This window comes from Pelodiscus sinensis, chromosome 3 (genome assembly GCF_052426305.1).
Source record: "Pelodiscus sinensis isolate ZL-2025 chromosome 3, ASM5242630v1, whole genome shotgun sequence".
Taxonomy (NCBI): domain Eukaryota; kingdom Metazoa; phylum Chordata; order Testudines; family Trionychidae; genus Pelodiscus; species Pelodiscus sinensis.
The window spans coordinates 193,024,133-193,039,619 of NC_143054.1; the positions used below are offsets into that span (position 1 = coordinate 193,024,133).

The 15,487-nt window shown below is 43.0% G+C and overlaps 1 protein-coding gene across 12 annotated transcripts in view; it reads right to left on the minus strand.

The window, feature by feature from the left end:
* The window catches only part of PLCB4 (phospholipase C beta 4), a 333,392-nt gene that overhangs the window by 227,868 nt on the left and 90,037 nt on the right, over window positions 1–15,487 (minus strand). For 7 of the 12 annotated variants that reach the window (XM_075925700.2, XM_075925696.2, XM_075925703.2 and 4 more), the window contains one exon: window positions 4,843–4,895. The exons of the other annotated variants lie outside the window; for them this stretch is intronic. The gene's annotated coding sequence lies outside the window, so the exon portion shown is untranslated. The remainder of the gene's footprint in view (window positions 1–4,842; window positions 4,896–15,487) is intronic. 12 annotated transcript variants of the gene reach the window in all.

The window sequence follows — 15,487 nt, forward strand, 5'->3', positions numbered from 1 at the left end:
TTTAACCAGAAGAGAGTCAATCCCGCAATGTGCTGCACACCACAGTTGTGACCCAGTAAGGCAGTTAAACACATGCCTATCTTTAAGCACTAAGTAGTGCCATGAATTGTACACTCACAGATCAGTCATGCAAGCTAAGGTTGGGGCACACCTCACTAATCAAGGTGAGAGCGCTTTTTTGATGGTGCACTGTGGGGAATGACTGATGGAACCCAAAGGTCAGCAGAGCTCCGAGAAAGAATACTGCGCCACAAAAAGAACTCTGTTGATGTCTTTTACACTACACTTTCAATGAAAAGGCCTGTAAATGTCCTCTATCCCATCTCTTTCCTCACAGGTCACCATGGGTTACAGAACACACGTGATGATGGTGAGGAAAGGTTCCTTAGCCTCTTCTAATCTCAATCAGCAGATTTGGTCCAAGGAGTGGATAGCGTGACTAATCCAGGTTACAAGAGCCACCACGTGAAGGAAAAAAAGACCCTCCTAACGTGCAGACCAATGGTGAGCAATAAAACATCAGAGGTTCATCAGGGTTAGCCCCGGGGAGCACTGCTGCTATATTTACCTGAACTTCCACAGGGACAGGTGACTGCAGCTCCCATTGGCCAGAATGGTGATCTGCAGCCAACAGGAGCTGTGATTCCCTGTGCCTGCAGAGGTGCCAGTAAATACGGCAGTGTGGGGGCCTGCTAGTGGCTAACAGTCACAGACCAGATCTGGCCTGCAGGCTGGTGCTAACTCACTCAAGGGATGTTAAATTGCGAGTAACTGACTAATCAAATAGTTGATGCATTTTGCAACGACAATTTGATTAGTTGTTAGGGCCCCTCCACCTTTGAAGTGTAGCAACAGCCCTAGGTCTGCTGCTATGCTTCAAAAGCGAAAGAACTGCATGGAGCCCGGAATCAGCTGGGGACTCTCACGCTGACTGCGGGCTCCATGCGGCGCTGCTGCTTCGAAATACTGCAGGGAGCCTGGCGTCAGGCCCCACGCGGCGTTTCAAAGCGGCAGTGCCACATGGAGCCCAGGATCAGTGGGGGAGTCCCAGGCCCCACATGGCACTGCCACTTTGAAATGCCACATGCTGCCTAGGGACACTGCAGCTGGCCCTGGGCTGAATGTGGCATTTCAAAGCAGCAGCACCGCATGGAGCCCAGGCTCCATGTGGTGCTGTTGTTTTGAAGTACCTCTCCTCTTCCACTCGCCCCCACCCACCCCTTGCTGTCTTTTTCTGACAGAGGCAGCATGGGTGGGGGAAGCAACTAGTCGACTACTTCTTCACATCCCTACCTCACTCTGGTGTAGACATTTCCCTCTCCCGGAAAATCAATTATAGATTATGACTGAAATGTCTGCTGCTGCAGAGACAGAGAAACTCCTACAGGATTCAAATACTAAGTATTCCTTGGTTCTGTTAGGCCAGTGATATTTAACGTGGCCCTAACAAAGCCCCTCATATTAAAAATAATTGGTGGTGGGGTGCTCTCCACTCCATGAGAGAATTTACCTCCCACGTTAAGTCAAGTGGAATCTTGTCCCTGACTTTGCACTTCCTGTGAATTTCCCTGTTTTTATTCCCCTTCCAAGTCTGCAAGTAAAGGATGGGTCTAGAACAAACCAGCATTCATGTTACCATCTGTCACTTCTTGTACTTTCCATCCGGCTGTTTATTTAAATGGCATGGTCTTTGGAAGTTTAACATGAAACCATGACACAGAATGCCAGTCTTAAAGGCTTTTTATGAATAAGAGTTCAGTATATATGAGCGTATATCACACATATACCCATAATAAGCTCTCTATTGTCAGGGGACATCTACTCTGATTAAAACCGAAACAGACTGTATGAAGAAATTAATTATTCAAGACCATATTTTATGTATGGAACAGCCACTGGCATATAATGCAAAGATCAAAGGCGGAATAAAGTTCTAGTATCATAGTTCATCCACGAAGTAACATATCTTCCATATCAGCATTACAATCTAATTTTGAAAAGGCCTTAGCTTCACTGAATTTGCAGGGAATGATGTCACCACATAGAACCTACAGACAAGCACATGAATGAATTAAAATGGTACACAACTGGAAATAAATATCAAGTAAAATAAGGACAATGAATACAGTAGCTAAGAGATTAATGTGTAAATGGCCAATACAGACAGTAAACCCGCTGGCCTAAATGTATTGCCTACATATGCAAAAAATGGATTCAAATCAGTGAGAGAGTTTTACCTAGAGACATTAAGAATGGGCTCCCTATTAAAATAATGCACATTACTCAGCAGCTAAATGCGCGAATGAATTTTTAATCAATGAATTAAATCACATTTAAATCTTATGTTTATCTTATTTCAGTCTGTAATCAGTGTCACTAAATGTCATCAAAAGCTCTATGGACATTTGCTGTTTACTATTACTTTCCCTACAATCTCACACCTTCACACACAGGTGCTGGGACAAAGGGTGCTCCCGCGCCCCCTTGCTTGATGTGGTTTCCATCATACATGACACCACTGTATTAATGCACACACTGAGAATATTACCATTCTGACGTGTAAATCTGTAAGAGCACCTGGCACCGTAGGAGTGATAACGGACTATCAAAGCATTCTGAATTACCCCGTTTTAAAAATGGACTGGTGCGATGGACATAGAGGTTATGGGATGTAACTGGAGGTTCTTAGAGATGTGTGGTTCCTACTTGTGTTCCACACCTGGCTACAAATGCACACCATGCACTGAGTCCAGAATTTCAACGAAGAACTGTCTGCTGACTTGTACATGTACAATAGCTATGGCTCACGTGCCCGACTTCGGATGTTAATTACCATTTTAAAAAGTTAACTGGTTAATGCTATGTTAACCCTGGAGCAGCCCCCTGGCCGCTGTGCGAAGCAGCAGGCCCAGCTGGGCTGGAGCAATCCCAGCCCGCGCAGACAGGGGGCTTCTCCGGCCAGGCAGAACTTACCACGCTGCACGACGGGCTGCTCCGGCTGTGCCCACCACACCATATCATGGACAAGGGTTGCGGTGTCTGGGGTGGGCTTCCGTTAACTGGCTCATGCTTAACTAGTTAACACTTTACATGCCTATGCCGAACGGAGTATATCAGAAGCTGTGTGTGTTGACAGCACTCCAGTTCTTATCACTATCCAAACATATCCATAGCAGAGGCAGGTGCTTCTCAAAGAGCCTCCAGTTCCAGTCAGGAACTCCATTTCTTCTTCGCGGGATGGTCCCTGTGTGTATTCTACACATGGGACTGTCAAGCAGCGTTCAGTACAGTAAGCATGCCATGGGGGAGGCTTGTGCCCATATGGAAACACTTGTGATATGCCCAAGAGAGAGAAAATGTTGCTCTTTTGTATTATTCTGAGCTGCATTTTGAAACCCATTTCAAAATCCTCTGTCAGGATACAGCTTCTTCCCAGGCCCTTTCATGCCAAGGGAATGAGGAGTCAGAGGTTTTCTATCGAGGTTAACATCAGAAGAAGCATGGGATTTCAGGAAAAACACAAGTAAGTTTAAGGAATAATTTGTGCAACACAAGTCATCTGGGGATGTACCAGATGGAAAACGTCTCCTAGGGAAATACTGCATAAGAAGAGTCTGCCCTCATGACTTGCAGTTCACCGACTCATCTTCCCAAAGTGATATCTATTAAGAATGCCACCTTCATGGAAAAGTGGGTCATGGCACGTGTCACCAGAAGTTTGAAGGGCAGGTCTATGAATGTTAAGGTTAAGGTCCCAACAAAGAGTAAATTTAATGGCCAGTACAAAGGTTCTGATCAAGACCTTTTTAAATCTTACCACAATGAGGTGGGTGAAGACAAAATGTCCATGCACCGAGGGAAGGAAGGCACTAATATGCTACTAGTGTTCTCACAACTAAAGCTAAGGTCTTTCAGAATAGAAGATAGTCTAGGATAACTGGAATTTCCACGGTATCATGGGCATGCTGTTAGCAATGCACACAGGCTGAAACTCGCCACTATTAAGCCAGGTAGCAGAGTCTATCAAAATCCTTCCTGCTTGGGTAAAGATTTCCTGAACAGGGGTAAAACATGAGTATTTTATGTCTGACACCCATCCAAACAACATGCCACAAAGTGGAGTAAACTTGGATTGGGGTGCTTGACTTTGCCCTTGTCTTGGATGAGAAGATCCAAATATATGTGGGTCCTGGGGGTGGGGTGGACATCATGAGGAGTTCCATGAACCAGAACTGTCTGGGCCAGCAGGATACTTGGAAGAGGATGGTGGTTTGTCACACCAGATCTTGTGTATTATTTGCACTAGTAGAAGAATGGGAGGAAAGGCGTATCTGAGATTGTCTGCCCAGGAAAGTCTCTCCCTGAAACTACTCCTACGCATAAAAGTAAGCTCATACTTCACTGTTTGCAACTGCAGGGCCTACATCATTGTTTCATTCTCTATTTTAGAGGAAAGATTCAACAAAGGCAAAGAAGTGAGGATCAAAAAATATCAGGAACATTCAGTAACATTCTTGAATAAGATGGAGCATGTTGTTAAGATTCTAGATTCCTTGGGGCAACCAAGATAAGCCATTGGTGAAGGAAAACAAGACTGATAGGAACCCAATGAGCACAAACAATCTAAAGGAGAAATGCAAAATGACAGGTTTAGATGAACTAGAACATTTACCTCCAAAGATTCCCCTACAGGAACTCAAATGGCAATACATATATATTATACGCACACAAATGCACACGGTACACTGCAAAATAAATTTCCTACAGTATTGATTAGAAGTATTTCATATCTGAACAGCTAATATGGCATTAATATGAACCTTTATTTTCCATTATACTTACAATATACAAGGAATAGTCATGTTTCACTTCCCCTCTGGCCAAATCATCTCTTACTGTGAAAGAAAGCTAAAATTAGAGTGTTTCCAGGTGAAAGATACTTCTCTTAATGCACTCTTAGAACACTTCTAGAACACCAAATGAACTGAAAGCTTACATGATGAGAGCCTATTATTAAAACTTACATATGAAAGGCTCTCCTGTGCCCCAGCACAGGCAGGTGTAATATATCTGGCTTCACCAAGGCTGAATTTGACCCCAAGATACTTAATTACAAGGATGCATGTAATGTACAGCAACTGAACAACATTATTATAATAATACCTCACAATACAGTTTCTTTGTAGTGTAAGACGACCACCAAGGCACCTACATTCAATTTCTGTTTAAAGTTACTTAAAAGGTCTACTTATGTTGTAAAGAAAATTCTACTCTTAATATAGAAAATATATTGTGTGGCAGGCCAGTCCCTTTTATTTGCCATTAGACTCATGAATATAGAAATCTCCCAGGTAAGTGACACTTACTGCTGTTTGGAGTAAGGATGTTGAATTTAGATTAACGGACTATTCGATTAGTCGATAAGGGCACCTTCGCCTTTGAAATGTAGCAAGAACCCTGCCAGCGCTTGTACATTTCAAAAGCAAAGCAAACATGCGGGAAGCATGGGGCCAGCGAGAGACTCAAGCAGTCCCCCCACTGGCCCCATGCTCCCTACTTTTGAAATGTACAAAAGTGGGAGCTTAGCCTTAGGCTCTTGTACATTTCAAAAGTAGGGAGCACGGGGCCAGCGTGGGACTGCTTGAATGCCCCACTGGCCCCATGCTCCCCACATGTGTTTGCTTTTGAAATGTGCAAGAGCTTCGCTCTTGCTACATTTCAAAGGTGGAAGCACCACAATTTCCCGCTGTGCCCCTGCATTCTCCCCCCATGGAGACGGAGCTGGGGGGGGGGGGGAGACCAGCTTTTAAGCCAGCTCTCCCCAGCACCCCCTTTTCTGCCTCTCTCTGAGGGGGGAAGGGGTAAAGCAATGAGTCAAGTCACTGGTTAAATATCCGATAAGCATATGCTTATCGAATAAACGACTAGTCACTTACATCCCTGGTTTGGAGAAAATCTTACGCCATAACAACTGTTTTGAAAGACTACAACAAAGCTCACAGCCAGAGGACCACAGACATTCAGCACTGGTGTTAGCTGTACATAAGGCCAAAGAGAGCTCCCTATTATAAACCCATTTTTCAACATGATTTCCAACTTCTTCCCCAAAAATTCAATCCTCCTGAAATTTAGCATGCTGCGTCTCATCTAAATATAGAATTCTTCTGGGTAAAAAGTCAGAAACTGTGACGTCAATAGGAATTTTGCCATCAACTTAAAACAGGGCCAGGATTTCACCCACAGAGTGAATGTTATGGTGTTTCCTGAAATTATCTATACTTCAATATGAAAAATTTTCTAACTTCTTTTGGGTCCTCAAATTTCCAGACTGCCATGGTCTAAATTCCATTTTTTCCTCCTCTCAGACTTGTGGAGAAGAGTCTTTTAGGACATCGGGGTGTGAAAAAGACAAAATTATTTTTCTATATGAAAGCAACAATAATTTTAAACAATACATTCCTGTGACATGCTGGCCTTCGTCTGCTGGTGATTCAGATTTGACAAAGAATAAAAATTCTGATGAAAGGGAATGATACCAAGATAACAAAAATCCTGTGACTTCAAAAGCAGACGGGGTCTCACTTAGTTTAGCAACTGTGCTTTTGAAGAACTGACACAAAAAGCAGCAGGCTAGCTGCCTTGATCCTCTCTGATGATGATGGGGCATGTAAAAATGGAGGTACATTTGAAGCACTAGATTTTGAGACAGGAAAATTGGGAACTACCTCCAGAGTCGGAAGGGATCCTGTTAGAAGGGATAGCTCAGGGGTTCCCAACCTTTTTCGGTCCCCGTACCCCCTTGGCTTTTAGTAAACCTTCCTGTACCCACTGTTCAATATGAAATGAAATAAATTCTAGACTCTAGAATCCACAACTTTTTTCACTAACACTACTACTTTTGGAATATTTCAATTAGGATAATTTAGTTATTTACCAAATATTCCCCGTACCTCCTCGACAAGCTTCTCATACCCCCTGGGGGTACGCGTACCCCAGGTTGGGAACCCCTGGGATAGCTGATAATAGCCCCTTCACAGAGGGCTAAAACTATGACACTTCCTCACAAATGGTGCATAAACACTTGCAGCCCTGAAATGCCACCTTAACCTCAATGGCTAAGCCTGAGCTAATGAAATTGTGACACACTTTCAACATCAAAACATGCTGAGGGATCAATAGAGATCTGGGATGCAGTGTCTCTGTGATGCAGACTTGCCAAGAGGGATATGCTTCTGACAACATAAAATTGTGTGTTTGCCTCTAAAGACTGGTGGTGGGGGAAAAGAAGAAAGCACTGTTTATAGATATGTAAGCTATATTACAACTGATTACTAATAACACAAGTGCAGCAATAGTCTATAACTTGCAGTGTTTAATTGTGTGTGATTGCCTCTTTATTTTTATTGAATCTGGCTTTAAAGTAGGCGATATGAGTCTTAAACTGTTTTTTGAATTTCATTTAAGACAGTCCCAGAGAGATGAAACTTCAGCCTCTGATGACTGGGGTTTCCTGTAGCCTATATCACTCAAGATTCCTGATAAAAAACGGGCACAAATTAGGGAACTCATTGCCATAAGACGGCTGTGGTCTAATGGATGTAAAGGAACCACTTAATGACTCTGGATGAGTCTTAAGGGCACCACAGTGATAATACTCCACCAAAAAACTAGCTCCTGTTCAAAGTTTGCTCAAGTGCAAAACCTTTCCTGAGCATTCATGAAGGCTATGTCTATACAATAAATCATCCCACAGAGAACCAGAAGTTACACTAACATAAGCGCCAGTGTAGACAGCGCTTTGTCGGTCGGAGAGCTTCTCTCACTCACATAGCTTCTGCTGCTCACAGGGCTGGAATACTTAGGCTGATGGGAGAGGTCTCTCTTGTCGGCTTAGAGAGGCTATATTAGAGAGCTTATTGAAGTGCAGCTGGACCAATGTAATATGGCAGAGTGTTCTGAGTCCAAAAAATACCGAGTTAAACCAATATTCACAATCACACCATGCTCACTAGCCATATCTTACCCTCCAAACAAATATGCTGCAACTCTGAAACGTACATACTCCAATTCCTCGCTCAGACACAAAACCTTCACCTTTCCCTCCATGAGATTCATATATCCTACTGGAGCATTAAAGATGACACATTTTCAAGGCCATTTGTGGTATTAGTCATTTAACTGTGTTTGGGATGCAATAGTTCTTGAGCACCTGCCTACCCCTCTGAGGTTACTCCAATATTACCAGTCAAAGTCAGTGATTGGAGGTTTCTGCATCGGTAAGAATGAAGTTGGAGTCGAGGTTTCACATTCCACTGTGATTGAAAGGAACTGGGTGTGATCACTGAAAATGGCTGGGTTATCAGAGTCTTGTGGGTGGAGTCAATCTGGTGGAGCATTGACAAGTGCTGAAGGATTGTGTGGCAGTAAGGAACTGGCATGAACCCTTAGCTACCCATTTCCAGATGTTTACGGTTTGGATTTTATTGAAAAGGAGAGTGTAGTATTGTGTCTGGATATTAGCAGGGCTCCTCTGGAACACATGTTCAGCCTTCACTCTATTTAAGAAAGTTTTTATTTTCCTTTATGAGCACAACTAATTTATCATTGTCAGAGGCTGAACTCTGCAAAAGCAAGCACATGGTTTTGTTCTGGTAAATCTATAGAGAGTTAATTCCTTATTCTATGAAGTAAGCAGGCAGCTTTTTGCCTCAAGAAAAGCACAAATGGAATCAAAACTTTTAAATTGTCCTGCTCACTGCCGCTGTTCAAATCCAAATATTTCACAGCCTTCTTGAGCACACAAACCTCAGTCAGCCAAGTTAACTGAATGTGCACTGGGCAAGTCAGCCTGCTGCAAGAGAGGGAAAATAAATCCCTGCTCTGCTACAGAAGTGGCAGAACAGGTGAGGGCAAAGGGCAAAGGAGTCCTGTTAATAAACAAGGGACAGCTTCAGCCCCTTACCTCCCCATGGGACAACTCAGGATATAGGAGTGGCTACAGCAGCACGAACTCTCAGAGCTGGCTGCAGAGCATGGGCAGCGGGTGAAGGCAGGGCTGGGGGAGGCAAGCTCCAAGCCCCACCCCCAACCCTGCCCCTTCTTCCCAGGCTCCTCCCCTCCCAGCACCACCACCCCAGCACCAGGGGAAGGCGGGGTAGTGCCGCAGCTCCAGCTCCAGAGCACTGGGGAGGGAAGAGTTTGCATCCACAGCATCTCCAGGGCTGAAGCATGGGGAGAGTAGGTGATGCACAGCCCCAGTTTCTGCAGCCCCCGTGCTGCGGGAAGGGAGGGCAGTTTGCATCCCCAGCTCTGGCGCATGGGGAGAGCAGGCGACGGACGGCCCCAGCCTCCATGGCCCTGGAGCATGGGGAGGGTAGGCGCTCAGGGGCAGCAATGCTCTGCCCTCAGTAAGCCAACCGTTGGCATTCTGGGGCGGGTTGTGGGTGGGGCTATGCCTGGTGGTTTGCCTTCCCCTGCCTACGGATACCCACCACCCCAGCTGAAGAGGTAGCAGGACAAAGAGGACCAGTCTCTGCAAAACAAACCTTGGCCTCTCTGCTCTTACCCTGCATCCTGCAGATGTGTGGTAGGGAAGCCTCCTGCTATAATCAAATTGCTCCACTAAGGATGGGGGAGGTGGGCTCCGCCCTGCATCACCTAACTCAGGATGGGGCTACCTCCACCATCTCCGCTTGCCGCAGGAGGCTCAGTCTCCATGGAACCCTTTCTCCTTTACTGACCATGGCTCCCAAGTGCAGCAGTCAAATAGGATACTGTCCCGTCGCTTAAAGAGTCCTTTTAAGATACTACCCTGGATGGCAGCTGCCTAGAAATGGAGAGGTGCGAGGAGAGGCACATCAGCATGCTCCCTAAGATAACCTCCAGTATCACTTCCCAGGGCATGACTGCCTTATATAACAGCTGCATCCAGCATAATCAGGGATTCTGCCTTTGAAGAGGGACAGGCATAGGAGCTTGCACGAAGCCTATACTGGCTTTATGCAGCCACTTGTGAAGGCAAGGTTCCCTGCACTAGTATAAGGAGCAGTCATTATTGCTGGGTACCCATGAAAAGGCAATTTCAGATTAGGCAGAATCCTTTATCTTATAAGTATGTTGGATAAGAGCCTTCAAGAGCTTTTGAAGCAACTTTAATACAGGTTGAACATCTCTAGTCTGGCACTCTCTGGTAGGGTTGCCAGGTGTCCGGTTTTCACTCAGACAGTCCAATTCATGGCCTGTCTGGTGTAAAACAAACAAAAAAGAAAAACGAAAAAGAAAAACGAAAAAGAGCCAGCAGGGGAATGAAGAGATTTTTAAAGGTGCAGCGACTACTTTTTTTTTTTTTTTTTTTTTTTTGCGTGCGCTCAACCAATTTTTTCCTGCCACGTTCAGGATTTTTTGTGAAAGCATCTGCAATCCTACTCTCTGGTCCAACATCATCTGCAGTCCAGCATGATTTTAGTTAGCCAGATGTCCACTTATCATAGGCTTGGCCCAGTTTCCCATGGTCCCATAAAGTTTGTTTACAGCTGTCAGACCTGGCTCTCAGTGTTCTGTGCCACTGTTTAGCTCTAAGTTACCCCTAAATGTCTTCTAAGAGCCCAGTAAGCAGTGGAAGTGTTGGTAATGCTGCTGGACAATATTGACTTCCCGTGGTCCAGCAAATTCCTGGGGGTGCCGGACTAGAGAGGTTCAACCTGCATTGTAACTCTGTCTCAGAACTTTTTGCTTGCTGTTACTGGAACTGGTTTCTAGAACACAGAGAGAGAAAGGTACAGAAATGTTCCATTTTTTAAAAACTTTATGACTATAACAGCAGGGAGCAAATAGTCAGTTTCACTGGTTCCTATGTGTGATCAGTCTTTCCAGTCCTGATCCTGCAGACTATTTTTTACTCACGAGTCATCTCATTGTGTGAAATTACTCAAGTATGTAAGTAAGTAATTGCAGCACTGGGACCTTTGCCATCTTCACCTGCTTATGTGGGTCTTTCTTCCATGCACTATCAGGGATGGGGAAAACAATTTAAAAGACAGAAGAAAATGGGACTGTAAAATATAAAAATTGGCAGGGAGTCTCAAAAGAACCTCAAATTACCTTTGCCTTTGAAATGAACTGGATTTCGAGTCGATGATGTCCTTTTAAATGACCCCTTCTGATCAGGGGAAGAATGCTGAATTGTCATCTCTTACTGACATAAGGTCCAGAAGCTACAAAGGAGTCAGCTAATTGGATGTGGGTAACATCGATTCATGTTGAAGAGGTGGTGATGACAAATAGTGATGGATTGCAAACTGATGCCAGCTGAAAGTTCAATGCTTATAAGGCTTCCTCCATACATGTGTATTAAAGTATGATGGATAAAATTAGGGCATGATGTTAAACAAATTCCAACTTTTTTTTTCTTTTTGAAAATAAAACAAAATTAAAATGCAGATTGGGCAGGATTAATTTGTTTATTCCAGTCTGTATTTTTATACTGTAAAAAGATGGATACAAATTAAAAAATGAAAGCAAGCTAAAACAATCCAAAGTGATTCATATTAGTGACCATTTTAATTCTTTCTAATCTTCAACTGAAATATTTTGCATGTCAGATTCCAGGGCATACTTTTGTTTCTGAGTTGTTGCGCGCAGAAATCATGCACATAAATGTCTGTTTAAACTTTTAGCATAGGAATGTATGGTTATATGAGCAATGAACATATAAAGAAGCCATTACAAGAGAAGTGTCAAGACACTTAAATGATCAATTTTTCTGTAAAATTCTGATTCCTTTTTTCTTTATAGAAAACAACATCTAGCATAAAGCTTATGGGGTTGTATAGAAACTGATCTAAAATCCTACAGAAATTATAGGAGAATGCTCTCATTCTATACAATTCTATAAAATGGTTCACAAAAACTGCAGAAAGTTTATCACCATCTGTTAAACATCATAGGACTTTTCCATAATTGTTGGCACAACAAAATCTATGTCAAATGCAAAGCAATAATCTTTATACAGAGCATTCTGTGGCACAAAATAGTCAGAAGTTTAGTTAAAAAAAGATTTTTACAGGAAAAATATTTTGTAAAACTTAAAATAACAAATGTTGATGAAAGCTTTAATTTAAATACAAGGAATAAACATGTAAACTGTTTACCACACAGATTTAAATATTCTGTCAGTGTTACAATGTTACAACACTTTTCTATTGAATGAGGCCTTGCCCTCACTGAAAAGTTGCACCACTTTAATTCTATCTGTCCAGTTAATGGAATACAATTTCTCAAGTGTAACTGCGGTTATAAAGAGTTTCATACCACTTTAAGGGTATATAAGTCACCTTTATACTGATAAAACGGTGGCCACATTGGGATTTGTATCACTCTGTAAATAATCACACCCCTAACTGGTCTAAATATACTGATATACTTTCAAGTTTAGCTGAGGCCTGAGAAACAATCAAAATGGACTAAAAATCAAAATGAATCTGATTAGAAACATTCTCTTTTCCAAACAGACCTGAAGTACACCCAAGCAAACAAACAAACAGTGGTGAAAAATTAAATTGATTTTTAAACTGGTTCCGTTTAAAGGCTGTGAAGTATTATTAATGAAACTAGGGAAAGAAATTTGGGTTTTGTCTTATGATTCCTACCCAGACAGCGTCCCCCTTTTCTGCAGCCTCCCAATTAAAAATCAAACAGAACAAGAGTGAATGTGTGTAAATGCAAAGGAAACACAGTAAAAGCTCAGCTCATCAGCGTCATTCTGAAATTACTATTGATCAGTGATAAATCAGTCTACTCTAAAAACCAAGCCCCACAGCCTGTGCAAGACAGTGAAGCTGGTGGTGAAATGTCAGCTAGAGAGGGAGAAATCCTCCTTGCCTCCCCTTCCCCCGGCTCTCCAAAACCCGAATGACAGCTCCAAAGAAACTTCTGCAGTCCACAAGCAATTTTAAACAGCTCCAATCGCCACACCCTCTACACGGCAGAACTCTGCCAAAGGATCAAAACACCCACTGTTTTGGCTGCTGCCAACTCTCTGAAGCTGAAGGCATTTCATGCTCATCATCACATGTCATTATCCCCAAATAGAACTGGTCTCGTAGCAAACATCTTGAAATGATCTCTTTGCTCATATCATTCTGTCTCCTCCGCAGCCTCCCAGAGCTCCCCTCCTATCATCATGATCCTCTCTCTACTGTGCCTTGTCTTTCATTAGGTCCCAGTCCCCCATTAACCCCTACACGGATGAGGCCAGTACATTTCTAAACGTAGGACCAGGGCTACAGATTTTAAGCTCTTTGACGCGCCGTCTGTTGCCTCCTGTTTCTTTGTATTGCTCTCCAGCACAGTGCAGCCCTGATCACAGTGTAGCTTTGGGTGCTACGGTAATGCTCATAAATACTGCTCTCTCAATCTACTTTCCACTGCTGCACTCACCACAGTATTTTCCTTAGGTTTTTCTAGATCTTCCCAGGGCATGGCTTCTTTCTGGAAGCAGAAAGGCTCCAAAAGCATTCATTTAGGTGCAGTAACAGCAGTTAGTTTACATGTTGATTACCAAGGAAATGCAATCAGATTGCATGGAGCAGTTATTTGCCTGCTAAATTTGTGCGTCTTTTAGAGAATAGCTTCTTCTGCTGAAAGAAAGTGTTACACTTAGAGGCACCGGGACAAAAAGCTATCCTACAGCTGAATAAAACAATGAAAGCCTTCTGATAAATGAGCTATATGACCTATCAAAAAATTCTTTTCTAGTAATCATTACAAGAAAAACAAAGGCAGAAAGACAGCCTGACATACCTGATTCTGCTTGACATACATTCCCTACCCGACAGCAAAATACAATGACAGAATAGGTAGGGATAAACATTACACTCAGACACAAAAATCACCTTAATAAAAATCTGTAAACCAGACAAGGTTATTAAAACCAGTTCAGTTCTATATCCACTACCGAGACTCTCAGAACCATTCCAGCTATATTAATTTTGTAAGTAGATTTTATTTTTTCTTAAATAAAGGGCTCAATTGTAGAAATTTGATCAAGAAATACCATCAGCAGCAGCAGCTAACTCAGGCCCATATATATGGACCTCGTGTTCCTCTGAAGAAAGAATAGGACCAAAGGCTAAGTGTAACCACTGCCAGGTAGATTTGAACCTAAGACTTCTGGTGCTTAGTATAGGAGCCTCTAGATTTTGAGCTATAAAGCGACCCACCTCTCCGCTTTGGCTGTAGATCTCCTTTGTTCTTATCTCTTGCTGGAAGTGGTCTAAATGCCACTCCACGGGACAGTGAACCACACCAGGTGTTGCGGTTACATAAGTACAATGCCAAACTAATCTGATAGCTTTCTTTGATAAGATAACGAGCCTTGTGGATAAGGGAGAAGCGGTGGATGTCATATACCTAGACTTTAGTAAGGCATTTGATACGGTCTCGCATGATATTCTTATTGATAAACTAGGCAAATATAACTTAGATAGGGCCACGATAAGGTGGGTGCATAATTGGCTGGATAACCGTAGTCAGAGAGTTGTTGTTAACGGTTCTAAATCCTGCTGGAAAGGGATAACAAAGTGGAGTTCCTCAAGGGTCTGTTTTGGGACCCGTACTGTTCAATATCTTCATCAATGATGTAGATATTGGGATAGAGAGTACGCTTATTAAGTTTGCAGATGATACCAAACTGGGTGGGGTTGCAACTTCTTTGGAGGATAGGGACATAATTCAAAATGACCTTAGCAAGTTAGAGAAATGGTCAGAGGTAAACAGGATGAGGTTTAATAAAGAGAAATGCAAAGTGCTCCACTTAGGAAGGAACAATCAGTTCCATACATACAAGATGGGAAGCGACTGTCTAGGAAGGAGCATGGCGGAAAGGGATCTAGGGGTCATAGTGGACCACAAGTTGAATATGAGTCAACAGTGTGATGCTGTTGCAAAAAAAGCAAATATGATTCTAGGTTGTATCAACAGGTGTGTTGTAAGCAAAACTCGTGAAGTCATTCTGCCGCTCTACTCTGCACTAGTTAGGCCTCAGCTGGAGTACTGTGTCCAGTTCTGGGCACCACATTTCAAGAAAGATGTGGAGAAATTGGAAAGGGTACAGAGAAGAGCGACAAGAATGATTAAAGGTTTAGAGAACATGACCTATGAAGCCAGGCTTCATGAACTGGGCTTGTTTAGTTTGGAAAAAAGAAGATTAAGGGGGGGACATGATAGCGGTTTTCAAATATCTAAAAGGGTGTCAACAAGGAGGAAGGCGAAAATTTGTTCCTCTTGGTTTCTGAGGACAGGACAAGGAGTAATGGGCTTAAAGTGCAGCAGGGGAGGTTTAGATTGGACATTAGGAAAAAATTCCTAACTGTCAGAGTGGTCAAATATTGGAATAAATTGCCAAGGGAGGTGGTGGAATCTCCCTCTCTGGAGATATTTAAGAACAGGTTAGATAGACATCTGTCAGGGATGGTGTAGACGGAGCTTG